General features: G+C 48.7%; 1 protein-coding gene across 2 annotated transcripts in view; it reads left to right on the forward strand.

Moving 5' to 3' along the window:
* Positions 1-16,772, forward strand: part of CPNE7 (copine 7) — a 123,868-nt gene that overhangs the window by 23,060 nt on the left and 84,036 nt on the right. The gene's annotated exons all lie outside the window — the stretch shown is intronic.

Below are 16,772 nucleotides of genomic sequence, written 5' to 3' on the forward strand. Positions count from 1 at the left end.
TGAGATTCTTTAAGAATTGTGAACAGTTTGCCTTCTATGGCTCTTGTTTTGGACTGAATGAGTTACCTTCAAATTTGTCAGAGTTCTCGTTCCTTGTTTGTAAATCTGATTCTGGTCTCTTTCTGAGCTGATTGCTGAACACAGACCATTAGTGATGAGCGGGCACTACCATGCTCGAGTGCTCAATACTTGTAACTAGTGATGAGCGGGCACTACCATGTTCCGGTGCTCAATACTTGTAACTAGTGATGAGCGGGCACTACCATGCTCGGGTGCTCAGTACTCGTAACTAGTGATGAGTGGGCACTACCGTGCTCGGGTGTTCAGTACTCGTAACTAGTGATGAGCGGGCACTACCATGCTCGGGTGCTCTGTACTCGTAACTAGTGATGAGCGGGCACTACCAAGCTCGGGTGCTCAGTACTCGTAACTAGTGATGAGCGGGCACTACCATGCTCGGGTGCTCTGTACTCGTAACTAGTGATGAGCGGGCACTACCATGCTCGGGTGCTCAGTACTTTGCTCGGGTGTTCAGTACTCGTAACTAGTGATGAGCGGGCACTACCATGCTCGGGTGTTCAGTACTCGTAACTAGTGATGAGCGGGCACTACCATGCTCAGGTGCTCAGTACTGGTAACTAGTGATGAGCGGGCACTACCATGCTCAGGTGCTCAATACTCGTAACTAGTGATGAGCGGGCACTACCATGTTCGGGTGCTCAATACTCGTAACTAGTGATGAGCGGGCACTACCATGCTCGAGTGCTCAGTACTTGTAACTAGTGATGAGCGGGCACTGCCATGCTCGGGTGCTCAGTACTCGTAACTAGTGATGAGGGAGCACTACCATGCTCGAGTGCTCAGTACTTGTAACTAGTGATGAGCGGGCACTACCATGCTCGGGTGCTCAGTACTCCTAACTAGTGATGAGCGGGCACTACCATGCTCGGGTGCTCAGTACTCGTAACTAGTGATGAGCGGGCACTACCATGCTCGGGTGCTCAGTACTCCTAACTAGTGATGAGCGGGCACTACCATGCTCGGGTGCTCAGTACTTGTAACTAGTAATGAGCGGGCACTACCATGCTCGGGTGCTCAGTACTGGTAACTAGTGATGAGCGGGCACTACCATGCTCGGGTGCTCAGTACTCGTAACTAGTGATGAGCGGGCACTACCATGCTCAGGTGCTCAGTACTCGTAACTAGTGATGAGCGGGCACTACCATGCTCAGGTGCTCAGTACTCGTAACTAGTGATGAGCGGGCACTACCATGCTCAGGTGCTCAGTACTCGTAACTAGTGATGAGCGGGCCCTACCATGCTCGGGTGCTCAGTACTTGTAACTAGTGATGAGCGGACACTACCATGCTCAGGTGCTCTGTACTCGTAACTAGTGATGAGCGGGCACTACCATGCTCGGGTGCTCAGTACTCAGAATCAGATCTGTGTGGGTTTCACTCCCAACACCACTTGTTGAAGGGACCAGAGCCCATCAGGTGTGGTACTGCTCCGTACGCTGTGCTTTGGCCCTAGGTGTTGCAAGCTGTCATCCATTTATATTTGTATAGTAGAGAGCTTGCAGTACCATCCATGGCCAGTATAAATATATGGCACTGTTTCACTTCCAGTGATAAGCTGATTGTGGGGGCGCTGGGGTCCTCAATATTAAAGTCCAGGAAACATCTCAGGAGTGCATTGATCATGTAGTTTTATTGTTTATTTTTTAAAAATATATATATTTCGTTTTGAGAATAGTTTTGTATTTCTATTGGGGTTTTTTTTTTTTATTTCCATTGAGTAGAACTAATGCTATACATGGTGGTGAGATATTAGTTTTCTACCTATATGCTCGCTTAGGACATATATGATCTTTATAAAGGGGGCGTGGTTTGAAGGATCCTCTGGGGCGTGCCTTTATATTATTCTATATTATTACTCTGTGAGCCATGCCCCCTTGGAAAAAAAAAACATAGCAATTAGTGCTAAATATGAAGCATCACAATGTGACTGCAGGATAACGAGGGACAGGGGGCTCCTATAGTGTCCCTCACACTGGGCTAGCCCTTTGCTCAGGGTTACCCCTAATGGTGGAGATGCCTGAGTCCCATGCCTGGCTATTCTCCTGACCAGATCTAATCAGTTCCCCCCCTCCCTCCAGGTAAGGAAGGTGCAGGAGTGTGCAGGAAACACAGATTTAGACAGGGAAAAACAGAAACTCAGAAACATTACAAACGCAGTCAGAGAGTACCCATGCCTGGCTATTCTCCTGACCAGAGCTAATCTGTTTCCTCCTCCCAGGGGAGGAAGGGGCAGGATTGTGATGGCAACACAGATTAAGCCAAACAGGGGAAAACCAAAACTCAGACACACGGCAAACCCACAGGAACAAAAAGTAAAAGAGTATGGAAAAAAGCAAGAGCAGGAAGGCAGCAACAAAAAAACATCAAGAGTTAACACTACAACCGCTCTTAGGAAAACCAAAACTCAGACACACTGCAAACTCACAGGAACATATAGTAAGAGAGTATTGAGAAAAGCAAGAGCAAGAAGGCAGCAACAAAAAGACATCAAGAGTTAACACTACAATCGCTCAGAGGAAACCCGAAACTCAGACACACTGCAAACTCACCGGAACATATAGTAAGAGAGTATTGAGAAAAGCAAGAGCAGGAAGGCAGCAACAAAATGACAAACGCTCACAGCAATAAAGTACAACAAACACCAGTTAGTTTGTATTACAACACCTCACCAGACCAGTATAGGTAAACTATAGCTGGCATTAATGGGATAGTCTGGCCAGTATATATAGGAGGGGCATATGTGACCGGCTGCTGCACAACAGAATGTGATCAAAAGAGATTAACAAGCAGTCAAGCAGAGATTAACTCTTGCTCACCCTCTTAGTGTCCATGAGATGTGGGAAATGGATCGTGAGGTTGCAGGAAAAAAGTAACACAAAAAGAATCACAACACCTCAGCAGACCAGTATTGAAAAGCTATACCTGGCATTAATGGAATAGTCCAGCCTGCATATATAGGAAGGGAGTGAATGTGACCGGCTGCCCTACAGCATGTGATCAAAGGAGATTAACAAGCAGCCCAGCAGAGATTAAAGCTGGTGTCACACATAACGACGACGACAACGACGTCGCTGCTACGTCACCATTTTCTGTGACGTTGCAGCGACGTCCCGTCGCTGTCGCTGTGTGTGACATCCAGCAACGACCTGGCCCCTGCTGTGAGGTCGCCGGTCGTTGCTGAATGTCCAGCTTCATTTTTTGGTCGTCACTCTCCCGCTGTGACACACACATCGCTGTGTGTGACAGCGAGAGAGCGACGAAATGAAGCGATCAGGAGCCGGCACTGGCAGCTGCGGTAAGCTGTAACCAGCGTAAACATCGGGTAACCAAGGGAAGACCTTTCCCTGGTTACCCGATGTTTACGCTGGTTACCAGCCTCCGCTCTTGCTGCCAGTGCCGGCTCCTGCACTGTGACATGTGGCTTCAGTATGCATCGGGTAATTAACCCGATGTATACTGTAGCAAGGAGAGCAAGGAGCCAGCGCTAAGCAGTGCGCGCGGCTCCCTGCTCTCTGCACTGTGACATGTAGCTGCAGCACACATCGGGTTAATTAACCCGATGTGTGCTGCAGGAGAGCAAGGAGCCAGCGCTAAGCGCGGCTCCCTGCTCTCTGAACTGTGACATGTAGCTGCAGCACACATCGGGTTAATTAACCCGATGTGTGCTGCAGGAGAGCAAGGAGCCAGCGCTAAGCGCGGCTCCCTGCTCTCTGAACTGTGACATGTAGCTGCAGCACACATCGGGTTAATTAACCCGATGTGTGCTGCAGGAGAGCAAGGAGCCAGCGCTAAGCGCGGCTCCCTGCTCTCTGAACATGTAGCACAGCGACCTTATGATCGCTGCTTCTGCTGTGTTTGACAGCTAAGCAGCGATCATAACAGCGACTTACAAGGTCGCTGTTACGTCACCGAAAATGGTGACGTAACAGCGACGTCGTTGTCGCTGTCGTTTAGTGTGACACCAGCTTTACTCTTGCTCACCCTCTTAGTGTCCATGAGATGTAAGAAATGGATCCGGAGGTTGCAGGAAAAAAGTATCACAAAAAGAATCACAACACCTCACCAGACCAGTATAGAAAAGCTATACCTGGCATTAATGGAATAGTAAAGCCTGCTTATATAGGAAGGGAGTGAATGTGACCGGCTGCCCTACAGCACGTGATCAAAGGAGATTAACTCTTACTAGCCTGCCTATGTCTGCGGGTCGACACCCGAGTCTCCCTGCGCTGATTAAAGACATCAAAGAAGTTAGCAGGCAGAGTTTGCGATGCCTGCAAAATATCTCCTTGTGACATGAAGGCCCATATCTCTGGAACCGTATGACGGATTGGTAAAAAACAAAAAACGGTATACTCAGGGGAGCAGAGGGAATAAAACAGAAGCAAAAAATGGACACTCTTAAATTTCTGGCGGGTCCCCTTTAAGGACATAATAAGCCTGATTCTGTATGTTCTTATTTAATCTACAGAAACGGACAGACAGATGTGTAATAGGACATGCGGGGTATTGGCTTCTTTGCACGGTGCCTACACAGCCCCCCGCTAATGACTGTGTATTGTCGTAATGCATTACATTATGCCATGTAAACATGAATAATTCCATTAATATCGCCTCCTCTGCTTCACGGTTAATGGTCTGAGAGTTATTGCACGGGGTCCATGAAATGTAATTTTGCATCACATTTAACCTGGTTATTTATGTGTTCTGGTGAAACGAAATAAAAATTAATGAAACAAAGAAGGTAATTAGCGCATGGACGGAGCACGGCTGCCTCCCTAATGCCCCGGCCCTGCTGACATACGGAAAAGCTGCTGCTCTCCGGATACTAATGAACTATTCTGCTGCCTGCCGTTCACAGTGATAAAACACACGTCCTGTTAGGAGGGAACGCTGCCGAAGAAATAATAAGATTATAAACCCCCTCATCTTCCAGAGCCATAATGTAGACGTATACCAATAATTACTGCTGTTCCAAGCCTCCGTCTAATAAATATACAGCCAAGCGTAAACTCAGGCAATTTTCCATTATAAACCACTTCGGATCATAGGGTTTAATGGGGAGAATGGGCAGCAATCAGGGTCAATTTGTAGAGAAGGCAGATAGGGAACATGCCCTGAGGAGTTACGGGTGACTGACAGTCATGTGGCTTCTGGCAATAGAAGGTCACAGCGTTTGGCTGCACAGAATGCTCCCTGACTTTCTATTGTTCCTGCTGTCAGTATTCATTGGTATGGGTAGCTTTCCTGCTGGATTCATCTCTTCCCCTTTAAGACCCAGCAGGAGTTCGCCTTCCATCCAGCTGCTGATTATCAGTATTCTCTTGATGCTAATGTGACGCCCTGGCGCCGCCAGGTGGTCACACACAAACTAAGCCCCCACACAACACCTTCCCTCACAGGGTTACACCAAGCCGACCAAAAACCCTAGTCACCCCCCCCCAGGGTAGGAAAGGCACACCAGTGGACTCTACTCCAAACTACAACTTAAACTAAACTCAACTCAACTGACTCTTTTCCCGCCCCGGGTTCTCTAGACCCTTAGGTGGGCGGAAGGAGAATGCAGGGAGGCGTCGGTGTTGGAGCCCTGGCGTGCTGGCTAGGTGGCAGACGGTAGTCCGTCTCTGTCAGGAGACGGGAAGATGGCTGCCGGAGATCCGAGTTGGACCGGGACAGGGTAGGAGCCCGCCGGTACCGACACCGGAGAACCGACCCGGAAACCGTGCACAGAGGGGGTACCCGGACCCTGAAGCGAAGACCTGGAACCAATGGCCTCGTTAATTAACCGGTTGAGGACAGGATTATAGGTCCTATCCCACCCAAGTCCCAGAAGAGCAGACAACAGCCCACCGAGGGGGATAGGGCATCCGCCAGGGCCCATTAGATCCCAAGGGTAAGTGTCTGCGGGCAAGGCTCCCACCCGTAGTTCTGGCAGCGGACTCCCGAGTTCCATGCCGGAAAGTCTGAAGAGAACTAGAATTGTGCAGAGGAAAGTGACACAGACCATCACCCCGGGTGAGGGACCAGAATACACCCGGCCGCGGCGGCCGGCCATTGACACCTTGGTTTACCCTTGGACTTGTGTGATTCATTTTAATCGTGAGTACACCAGCATTCCCCGGTACGACCGGGCGCGCCGGCCCTGCAGCCACCATCCTCAGCACAGTGACACTGAGCCCCGGGGCATCCACCCCTACCCATGGAGGGTTAACAACATCTAGCTGCCATCCCAACGCCCCCGGGAGCTCCCTAACAGCAGTGTTGGTACCCCAGCTTACCACACACCGTGGGTGGCGTCACAAACTATTCCTAAAATCCCACATACAGCAAATAGCTCTTTTATTCGAAGTGTCCGCGAGACCCCCGGGTCCGGAGACCCCTCGAGCCACACTGCAGATCTGGATCCGAGCAGCTCGGCTGCTGGCATGGGGGCGGCACACTTAAGTACTCCCATCTTCCCTGGACTGTTGCTGGTGATATTATTCAGTTCTTTCAGCTCTTTCAGGTGGCTTGCTGTCCTCTGTGGTATTGTTGCTGAACATGTACTTGAGTAATTTGTGGATAAGTAATTTATGTATTTTCCCCCTGTGTGCCCCCCTTGTGTCTTCTTTGGCCTTTAGTGGGGTTGACAAGAGCTGATCCCACCCGTTCCCTATTTAGTGCCCAGCACTAGTGATACCTAGGGTCAGGTATCCGGCTCGGCACATAGGTGTGGAACCTATCTAGGGTGGTGAGGGACCCCGGTGACCAGCAGTAGGTTTGGCCAGAGGTCACCATCTCCCCCTTCCCTAGACACAGGGTTTCCCTTCACTTGGTACTTCCCCATACTTAGCGGGCCATTATCAAAAGAGAATACTGACAATGAGCAGCTGGATGGAAGGTGAGCTCCTGCTTGGTCCTAGTGTGAGAGAGATGAATCCAGCAGGAAAGCTACCTAGACCAATGAATACTGTGAATACTGGCAGCAGGAACAATAGGAAGTCAGGGAGAATTTTGTGCAGCCAAACGCTGTGACCTTCTATTGCCAGAAACCACATGACTGTCTGTCACCCGTGACACATCCGTAACATGAGGCCTCTACAATGTTTGGGGTGCTAAAGATCCTCCAGCATTTACCCTTCTGTTCAGATCTGGAAAACAGGTGGTGGAGCAGGAGCAAAGGAACCTTCATCTTTCTTCTCCATCGTTGCGCTTCACCAGGTTGCAGGGTAATTTTAGGTTTGGCGACTTATAAGATGTTCTCCTTCCTCATAGCCCGGTCAGTCTGGTTCATCTCTCCACTACTTGGGGTCTCGGGATCAGGAGCACAAGTATGGTGGGTGCATGGGTTGCACATCCCCCCGTGCTTTGGAGCATAGCGGGGCCCATATGAGAAGACCAATTCTATTAATGACCCCTGATAGTTGAACTCAATCTGCTCCTGATGGTCAAATTAGCAAGCTTATTTAACCTCGAGGTAGCCATGCTTGTGTGTGGGTCTTGAAAGAGTGGTGGACTATTGCTGTCACATTCCAGCCCCTGAAGACACCAATGTGAATACTGTCTTGTGTCTTTTATGTATAAAACGTTATGTGAACTGTTATGATATTGTATACAGTGTATCCACCCATATCCTGTCCACCGCCATTAACTTGAGAAGTGGTGTCTAGGTATAGTAAAGTAGCCATGCGCTACGCAATGAAACCACCTATAGCACCACCTGGTGGAAATCAACAGAGTTAGCATTTTTATCTCGAAAACGGAACGAGATAGAGAAAAAAAGTGAATTACAAAGTTGTAGGGCATCATCAATTCAATACGAATCGACACCTTGCATACAGAAATGCTATGATATGATACCCATGACCCCCCCCAAAACATTGAATGCTGGTCACGCATATGGCGCTCATTTAACTTTGATGCTCTTGGTGGCCCCCGTCAGCTGCAATGCACATCTGGCCTCTGCACAGCATACTGTATCTTGCTGCACGTTGTGCAATATGGTAGGTGACACGTTTGCACAAGCATCTGTGATACGTCGTCGTAGGTCCTGCAATGTTGGTGGAGGGGTCGCATACACCTGCTGTTTGATGTGACCTCACAGAAGGATGTCCAATGGGGTCAGGTCAGGTGAGCGGAGGCCACTCCACACAGCCACCATACCCAATGACTTGTAGGAAGGTCTCCATGAGGTATCACTTCATCTCCTCAGCCTTGTGAGTTTCATATGAGTAATCATAGCATTTCTGTATGCAAGCTGTCCATTCGTATTGAATTGATGATGCCCTACAACTTTGTAATTCACTTTTTTTCTCTATCTCGTTCCGTTTTCGAGATAAAAATGCTAACTACGTTGTTTTCCACCAGGTGGCGCTATATATTTCATTGCGTAGCGCATGGATACTTTACTATACCTAGACACCACTTCTATGCCTATAGCTGCCGCCATTCTCCATTCTCAAGTTAATGATGGTGGACAGGATATGGGTGGACACACTGTATATTGTAATGTGTTCTTGTGTAATGTGTTGTGTAACCTGTTATATGTAGTGTTGATAATGCGTAGGAAGTTACCAGACCATAGGGTAAGCAACAGTTAAGTGTTGGGACTAACCCACAATGGGAGAAGTTAGTAGATAGGGTAAGAGATGGTTCATTCTAGAAGGGTCAAATGAGTTGAATTTCAAGAGTGAAGATCTAGTGACTGTTATGGATGGAAAGTCTGTAGGTTGTAAGGTCGCATACAGTGGGTGGCTTCTCGCAGCAACGAGAAGAAAGGGTACTTGATAAGAGATAGCGGGATCCTTGAGGGTTGACCACGACATGGAGTCAAACGGAATAGCCCCAGACAATAAGAGCTGAAGGGCAGGACTCTAGTGGCCAGGCCCATTAGCCATCAAGGTAACAGGTTTATTCTAACTGGCGTGTGACTGTGGTCAGCTTATCCAAGTGGATTCTCCCCGAGCTCTACTTTGACTTTGGTGATGGGACCCCTGATTTAGACGTGGAGCCTCTGTAAGGGAAAGTGCCCATCACGAGTTGTGCTGTGACGTTGGGCTGGCTTGTGTTGTTTCTCACCGGACCAGAAAATTTGAAGCAACCCAGCTAGGACACCAGGACAGTGTAGGTATATATCTTGTAGAACTGTAACGTGCTGGATGATATATGCCCACTATCTGAAGTGGAAAGTTGTTGGAAAGTAAGAATGAACCGTTGAGTAGTTATTGTTTCAAACAAACTGTTGGTCTACTTGTGACTACAAGTCGTCATCGGGTATTGGCCAGCCAATGTCAGAGGCCGTATGCAGCCTCCTTGGGTTCACAGCCCACGTCACAAAAGTCCACACATCACTCCAGTATTCCATGTAGAATATTGGGGAGTTGAGAGTCAATACCTCGCCCATGACTGCTGCTCCGCACTACTCTACACTTGGTATAGTCGGCAGGATAAACCTTGCAGTCAGAAAATCAGAGTGTCGTGGCAAAAGCATACGGAACATTGGAGATGACGACCATGATGTTGTCAAAGATGGCGCTGAGCATAGGCAATAAGATAGAGGACGGTGGTGCAGTTCCAAAAGAGAACTCCACCAATCATGGGCGTTGGAGGAGCAGAATGGCACGAAAGCTGGCCAGCACTTGAGAAGCTACACCCATCAAAAAAAGTGCCACAACTGGAGATTTCAGCCCATGATGACGTGTGTCCGCCACGTCGGACAAACTGGAAGGAGAAGGTTGCATGCAGTCCATGAAATGTAATTTTGCATCATATTTAACCTGGTTCTGGTGAAATGAAATACATATTAATGAAACAAAGAACGTAATTAGTGCTCGTGCACCACTCTACAGTCTTATCACTTGAAGTCTACTTTGGCTGCTTCCGTAATTCTCATGGACATCGGTAAAGAAGGCCAGGTCTATGAGTGACCGACCACCTCTTCTGTTTGTGGTTTCAACAGGGAGCCAGATGGGATCTAGGCTCCAAAAGAAGGATATGGTCCTCTACTTTAATCTTTTTTTTTTACAAGAGACTGCACCAACTTGAACCCTAGTGACCTGAATATGACCCTAACCTGCAACTGCAAGGTTGTTCGACGGTCACAAATTTGGGCCATTGGCTGCCTTGAAGAGCCACGGGGATGCAGTAAGATCCCCAAAAAGACAACTCTGAGAAACCTAGTGGTGTAAAGAGTTATTGTTTGTCACTTCGCAAGTGTTCTACAAGTTTTTGGAGTGACTTTTCAGGCATTGCAATCCTTAAACAGATGGCATCAACTTGTTGAGCTCATCACAACACAAACTTCACAAGATTTGGGAACAAGTAAGGTTGGGATATGTACAAGTGACGGAGAGGGAACTTCGAGGCATAGCACGGTTACTTTTTGGGTGGTTGGTGGACAACCGTAAGTAATGGATGGTGGGACAGCCTTTCCGAGACTCATAGTAGCACATTACGAGAGCTTGCATTGCACATGTCACTTTGGAGAAAACTCATGCAGCGTTGAGATCCCCAAACCTGGGTCTTCTAGAATCCAAAGCTATACCCTACGCATACGATATGAGATAACTTTCTAGTCATTGAGATCTGTCCACTGGGGCTCTTGAGAACAGGAATCTGGGACAATGTCTTGAAGGGTGCGGAGGTACCCATGCTGGATTGCCTCTCCTGGGGAGGACATATCCTTGGTGCACCCTGACTACCACCTCCAAAGCAGGTGGAATTTTGCATTATGATGAGCTCTTGGGCTTCAAATGGCCTATATATTGGTCTTGCTTGGCGCAGACTGTGCAGCCATACAGGTGCCCAGGAGGTCAGGAGGCCCATTTCGATCTCCATAACAGGTGGAATTGTGCATTTTGATGAGCTCTTGGGCTGTAAAGGGCCCATATATTGGTCATGCAAAGGGACCCTTTTCTGACTGTATCCACCAGTGCTCCACTCCATTCATTGTCTATGGGACAGTCGGAAAAGTTGAGTACAGCGCTTCACTCTTTTGGCATATGCTCTTCCACACCATTCAAGAAAGGCCCCTGTTTTCAGAATCTCCGGGGGTCTCACTTCTCGGACCTCCAGCAATCAATACGTTATCACCTATTCTATGTATTGGAGATATCCTGGGAATATTACTTTAAAGATGATTGTGTCATCCGTATTCCGTAAACCTGACTCCATAATGGAGAAACTAATCTGATTTTGGGGTCTCTTTTCTGGCCGAGGTGGAAAGGTCTATGTCAGCCATCAAGGAGTTAATCGTATATATATATATTTTAGCAACTTTTTAATCTCTCGGATTTGGTTTGGTCTGTACCTGATTTGATTTTTGGAACAAGATGACGGCAATGAATTATGTATGATCGGCGCAATTACCATCCTAATAAAATCAGCTCCCATTTATTCGGAATATATAATTCGGAAATAATGAAGTCAAAGAAATAAATTATTTTGATAATGTAAATGGCCAACGTCTATGAACTTATTAAACACATTACAGGCGCCGGATAGACTGACATTTAATGTTCCAAGAATTCGTTCAATTCCCCCCCCAAAATTGTGACCCTAGTACTTGTTGTATTAATGAATGCGTCCTGGGTTATGTCACGGTCCCAGTATATAATGTATGGCTGTAATCACCGATCTGCTGTTTTCCAGATCTAATACGTCTTTTTTCACAGCCACCTCGATCATGTACAGTTGTGGGAAGAATAATTAAATCCTGGGGCTTGTTGTGCCCTTTTAATGCTCGCTGCTCGAATTCAGCATCTATAATGCCTGGGATGCATTAAACCCTATACATTTTCCTCAGGCTCCAGTTCATTTTATACCTTTGATTTTACAACTAGTAGAAGAGTGACTGGTCCCAATGCAAAAGGTCCCTCCTTTATCATGTGCCATCAACAAGCATGCACCATAGTCCAAATGCCGCCTACAGCTATGTCCATGCGTCATTGCCCCCCTACAGCTATGTCCATGCGTCATTGCCCCCCTACAGCTATGTCCATGCTTCATTGCCCCCCTACAGCTATGTCCATGCTTCATTGCCCCTACAGTTATGTCCATGCTTCATTGCCCCTACAGTTATGTCCATGCTTCATTGCCCCCTACAGCTATGTCCATGCTTCACTGCCCCCTACAGCTATGTCCATGCTTCATTGCCCCCTACAGCTATGTCCATGCTTCATTACCTCCTACAGCTATGTCCATGCTTCATTGCCCCCTACAGCTATGTCCATGCTTCATTGCCTCCTATAGCTATGTCCATGCTTCATTGCCTCCTATAGCTATGTCCATGCTTCATTGCCCCCTACAGCTATGTCCATGCTTCATTGCCCCTACAGCTATGTCCATGCTTCATTGCCCCCTACAGCTATGTCCATGCTTCACTGCCCCCTACAGCTATGTCCATGCTTCACTGCCCCCTACAGCTATGTCCATGCGTCATTGCCCCCTACAGCTATGTCCTTGCTTCATTGCCCCCTACAGCTATGTCCATGCTTCACTGCCCCCCTACAGCTATGTCCATGCTTCATTGCCGCCTACAGCTATGTCCATGCTTCATTGCCCCCTACAGCTATGTCCATGCTTCATTGCCCCCCTACAGCTATGTCCATGCTTCATTGCCCCCTACAGCTATGTCCATGCTTCATTACCCCCTACAGCTATGTCCATGCTTCATTGCCCCCTACAGCTATGTCCGTGCTTCATTGCCCCCTACAGCTATGTCCATGCTTCATTACCCCCTACAGCTATGTCCGTGCTTCATTGCCCCCTACAGCTATGTCCATGCTTCATTGCCTCCTACAGCCATGTCCATGCTTCATTGCCTCCTACAGCTATGTCCCTGCTTCATTGCCCCCTACAGCTATGTCCATGCTTCACTGCCCCCTACAGCTATGTCCATGCTTCATTGCCCCCTACAGCTATGTCCCTGCTTCATTGCCCCCTACAGCTATGTCCATGCTTCATTGCCTCCTACAGCTATGTCCATGCTTCATTGCCCCCTATAGCTATGTCCATGCTTCATTGCCCCCTACAGCTATGTCCATGCGTCATTGCCCCCCTACAGCTATGTTCATGCTTCATTGCCCCCTACAGCTATGTCCGTGCTTCATTGCCCCCTACAGCTATGTCCATGCTTCATTGCCCCCTACAGCTATGTCCATGCTTCATTACCCCCTACAGCTATGCCCATGCTTCATTACCCCCTACAGCTATGTCCATGCTTCATTGCTCCTACAGTTATGTCCATGCTTCATTGCCCCCTACAGCTATGTCCATGCTTCATTGCCCCCTACAGCTATGTCCATGCTTCATTGCCCCCTACAGCTATGTCCATGCTTCATTGCCCCCTACAGCTATGTCCATGCTTCATTGCCTCCTATAGCTATGTCCATGCTTCACTGCCCCCTACAGCTATGTCCATGCTTCATTGCCCCCTACAGCTATGTCCATGCTTCATTGCCCCCTACAGCTATGCCCATGCTTCATTGCCTCCTATAGCTATGTCCTTGCTTCATTGCCCCTACAGCTATGTCCGTGCTTCATTGACCCCTACAGCTATGTCCATGCTTCATTGCCCCCTACAGCTATGTCCATGCTTCATTGCCCCCTACAGCTATGTCCATGCTTCATTGCCCCCTACAGCTATGTCCATGCTTCATTGCCTCCTATAGCTATGTCCTTGCTTCATTGCCCCTACAGCTATGTCCATGCTTCATTGCCCCCTACAGCTATGTCCATGCTTCATTACCCCCTACAGCTATGTCCATGCTTCATTGCCCCCTACAGCTATGTCCATGCTTCATTGCCCCCTACAGCTATGTCCATGCTTCACTGCCCCCTACAGCTATGTCCATGCTTCATTGTCCCCTACAGCTATGTCCATGCTTCACTGCCCCCTACAGCTATGTCCGTGCTTCATTGCCCCCTACAGCTATGTCCATGCTTCATTACCCCCTACAGCTATGTCCTTGCTTCATTGCCCCCTACAGCTATGTCCATGCTTCATTGTCCCCTACAGCTATGTCCATGCTTCACTGCCCCCTACAGCTATGTCCGTGCTTCATTGCCCCCTACAGCTATGTCCATGCTTCATTACCCCCTACAGCTAAGTCCGTGCTTCATTGCCCTCTACAGCTATGTCCATGCTTCATTGCCCCCTACAGCTATGTCCATGCTTCATTACCCCCTACAGCTATGTCCTTGCTTCATTGCCCCCTACAGCTATGTCCATGCTTCACTGCCCCCTACAGCTATGTCCATGCTTCATTGTCCCCTACAGCTATGTCCTTGCTTCATTGCCCCCTACAGCTATGTCCATGCTTCATTACCCCCCTACAGCTATGTCCATGCTTCACTGCCCCCTACAGCTATGTCCATGCTTCATTACCCCCCTACAGCTATGTCCATGCTTCATTGCCCCCTACAGCTATGTCCATGCTTCATTACCCCCCTACAGCTATGTCCATGCTTCATTGCCCCCTACAGCTATGTCCATGCTTCATTGCCCCCTACAGCTATGTCCATGCTTCATTGTCCCCTACAGCTATGTCCATGCTTCATTACCCCCTACAGCTATGTCCATGCTTCACTGCCCCCTACAGCTATGTCCATGCTTCATTGCCCCCTACAGCTATGTCCATGCTTCATTGTCCCCTACAGCTATGTCCTTGCTTCATTGCCCCCTACAGCTATGTCCATGCTTCATTGTCCCCTACAGCTATGTCCATGCTTCACTGCCCCCTACAGCTATGTCCATGCTTCACTGCCCCCTACAGCTATGTCCATGCTTCATTGTCCCCTACAGCTATGTCCTTGCTTCATTGCCCCCTACAGCTATGTCCATGCTTCATTACCCCCCTACAGCTATGTCCATGCTTCACTGCCCCCTACAGCTATGTCCATGCTTCATTACCCCCCTACAGCTATGTCCATGCTTCACTGCCCCTACAGCTATGTCCATGCTTCATTACCCCCTACAGCTATGTCCATGCTTCACTGCCCCCTACAGCTATGTCCATGCTTCATTGCCCCCTACAGCTATGTCCATGCTTCACTGCCCCTACAGCTATGTCCATGCTTCACTGCCCCCTACAGCTATGTCCATGCTTCATTGTCCCCTACAGCTATGTCCTTGCTTCATTGCCCCCTACAGCTATGTCCATGCTTCATTACCCCCCTACAGCTATGTCCATGCTTCACTGCCCCCTACAGCTATGTCCATGCTTCATTACCCCCCTACAGCTATGTCCATGCTTCATTGCCCCCTACAGCTATGTCCATGCTTCATTACCCCCCTACAGCTATGTCCATGCTTCATTGCCCCCTACAGCTATGTCCATGCTTCATTGCCCCCTACAGCTATGTCCATGCTTCATTGTCCCCTACAGCTATGTCCATGCTTCATTACCCCCTACAGCTATGTCCATGCTTCACTGCCCCCTACAGCTATGTCCATGCTTCATTGCCCCCTACAGCTATGTCCATGCTTCACTGCCCCTACAGCTATGTCCATGCTTCACTGCCCCCTACAGCTATGTCCATGCTTCATTGTCCCCTACAGCTATGTCCTTGCTTCATTGCCCCCTACAGCTATGTCCATGCTTCATTACCCCCCTACAGCTATGTCCATGCTTCACTGCCCCCTACAGCTATGTCCATGCTTCACTGCCCCCTACAGCTATGTCCATGCTTCATTGTCCCCTACAGCTATGTCCATGCTTCATTACCCCCTACAGCTATGTCCATGCTTCATTGCCCCCTACAGCTATGTCCATGCTTCACTGCCCCCTACAGCTATGTCCATGCTTCATTGCCCCCTACAGCTATGTCCATGCTTCACTGCCCCTACAGCTATGTCCATGCTTCACTGCCCCCTACAGCTATGTCCATGCTTCATTGTCCCCTACAGCTATGTCCTTGCTTCATTACCCCCCTACAGCTATGTCCATGCTTCATTGTCCCCTACAGCTATGTCCATGCTTCACTGACCCCTACAGCTATGTCCATGCTTCATTGTCCCCTACAGCTATGTCCATGCTTCATTACCCCCCTACAGCTATGTCCATGCTTCATTGCCCCCTACAGCTATGTCCATGCTTCATTACCCCCTACAGCTATGTCCATGCTTCATTACCCCCTACAGCTATGTCCATGCTTCATTACCCCCTACAGCTATGTCCATGCTTCATTGTCCCCTACAGCTATGTCCATGCTTCACTGCCCCCTACAGCTATGTCCATGCTTCATTGCCCCCTACAGCTATGTCCATGCTTCATTACCCCCCTACAGCTATGTCCATGCTTCATTGTCCCCTACAGCTATGTCCATGCTTCACTGACCCCTACAGCTATGTCCATGCTTCATTGTCCCCTACAGCTATGTCCATGCTTCATTACCCCCCTACAGCTATGTCCATGCTTCATTGCCCCCTACAGCTATGTCCATGCTTCATTACCCCCTACAGCTATGTCCATGCTTCATTACCCCCTACAGCTATGTCCATGCTTCATTACCCCCTACAGCTATGTCCATGCTTCATTGTCCCCTACAGCTATGTCCATGCTTCATTGCCCCCTACAGCTATGTCCATGCTTCATTACCCCCTACAGCTATGTCCATGCTTCATTGCCCCCCTACATCTATGTCCATGCTTCACTGCCCCCTACAGCTATGTCCATGCTTCATTACCCCCTACAGCTATGTCCATGCTTCATTGCC

The sequence above is a fragment of the Anomaloglossus baeobatrachus genome, chromosome 10, assembly GCF_048569485.1.
Source record: "Anomaloglossus baeobatrachus isolate aAnoBae1 chromosome 10, aAnoBae1.hap1, whole genome shotgun sequence".
Classification (NCBI taxonomy): Eukaryota; Metazoa; Chordata; class Amphibia; order Anura; family Aromobatidae; genus Anomaloglossus; species Anomaloglossus baeobatrachus.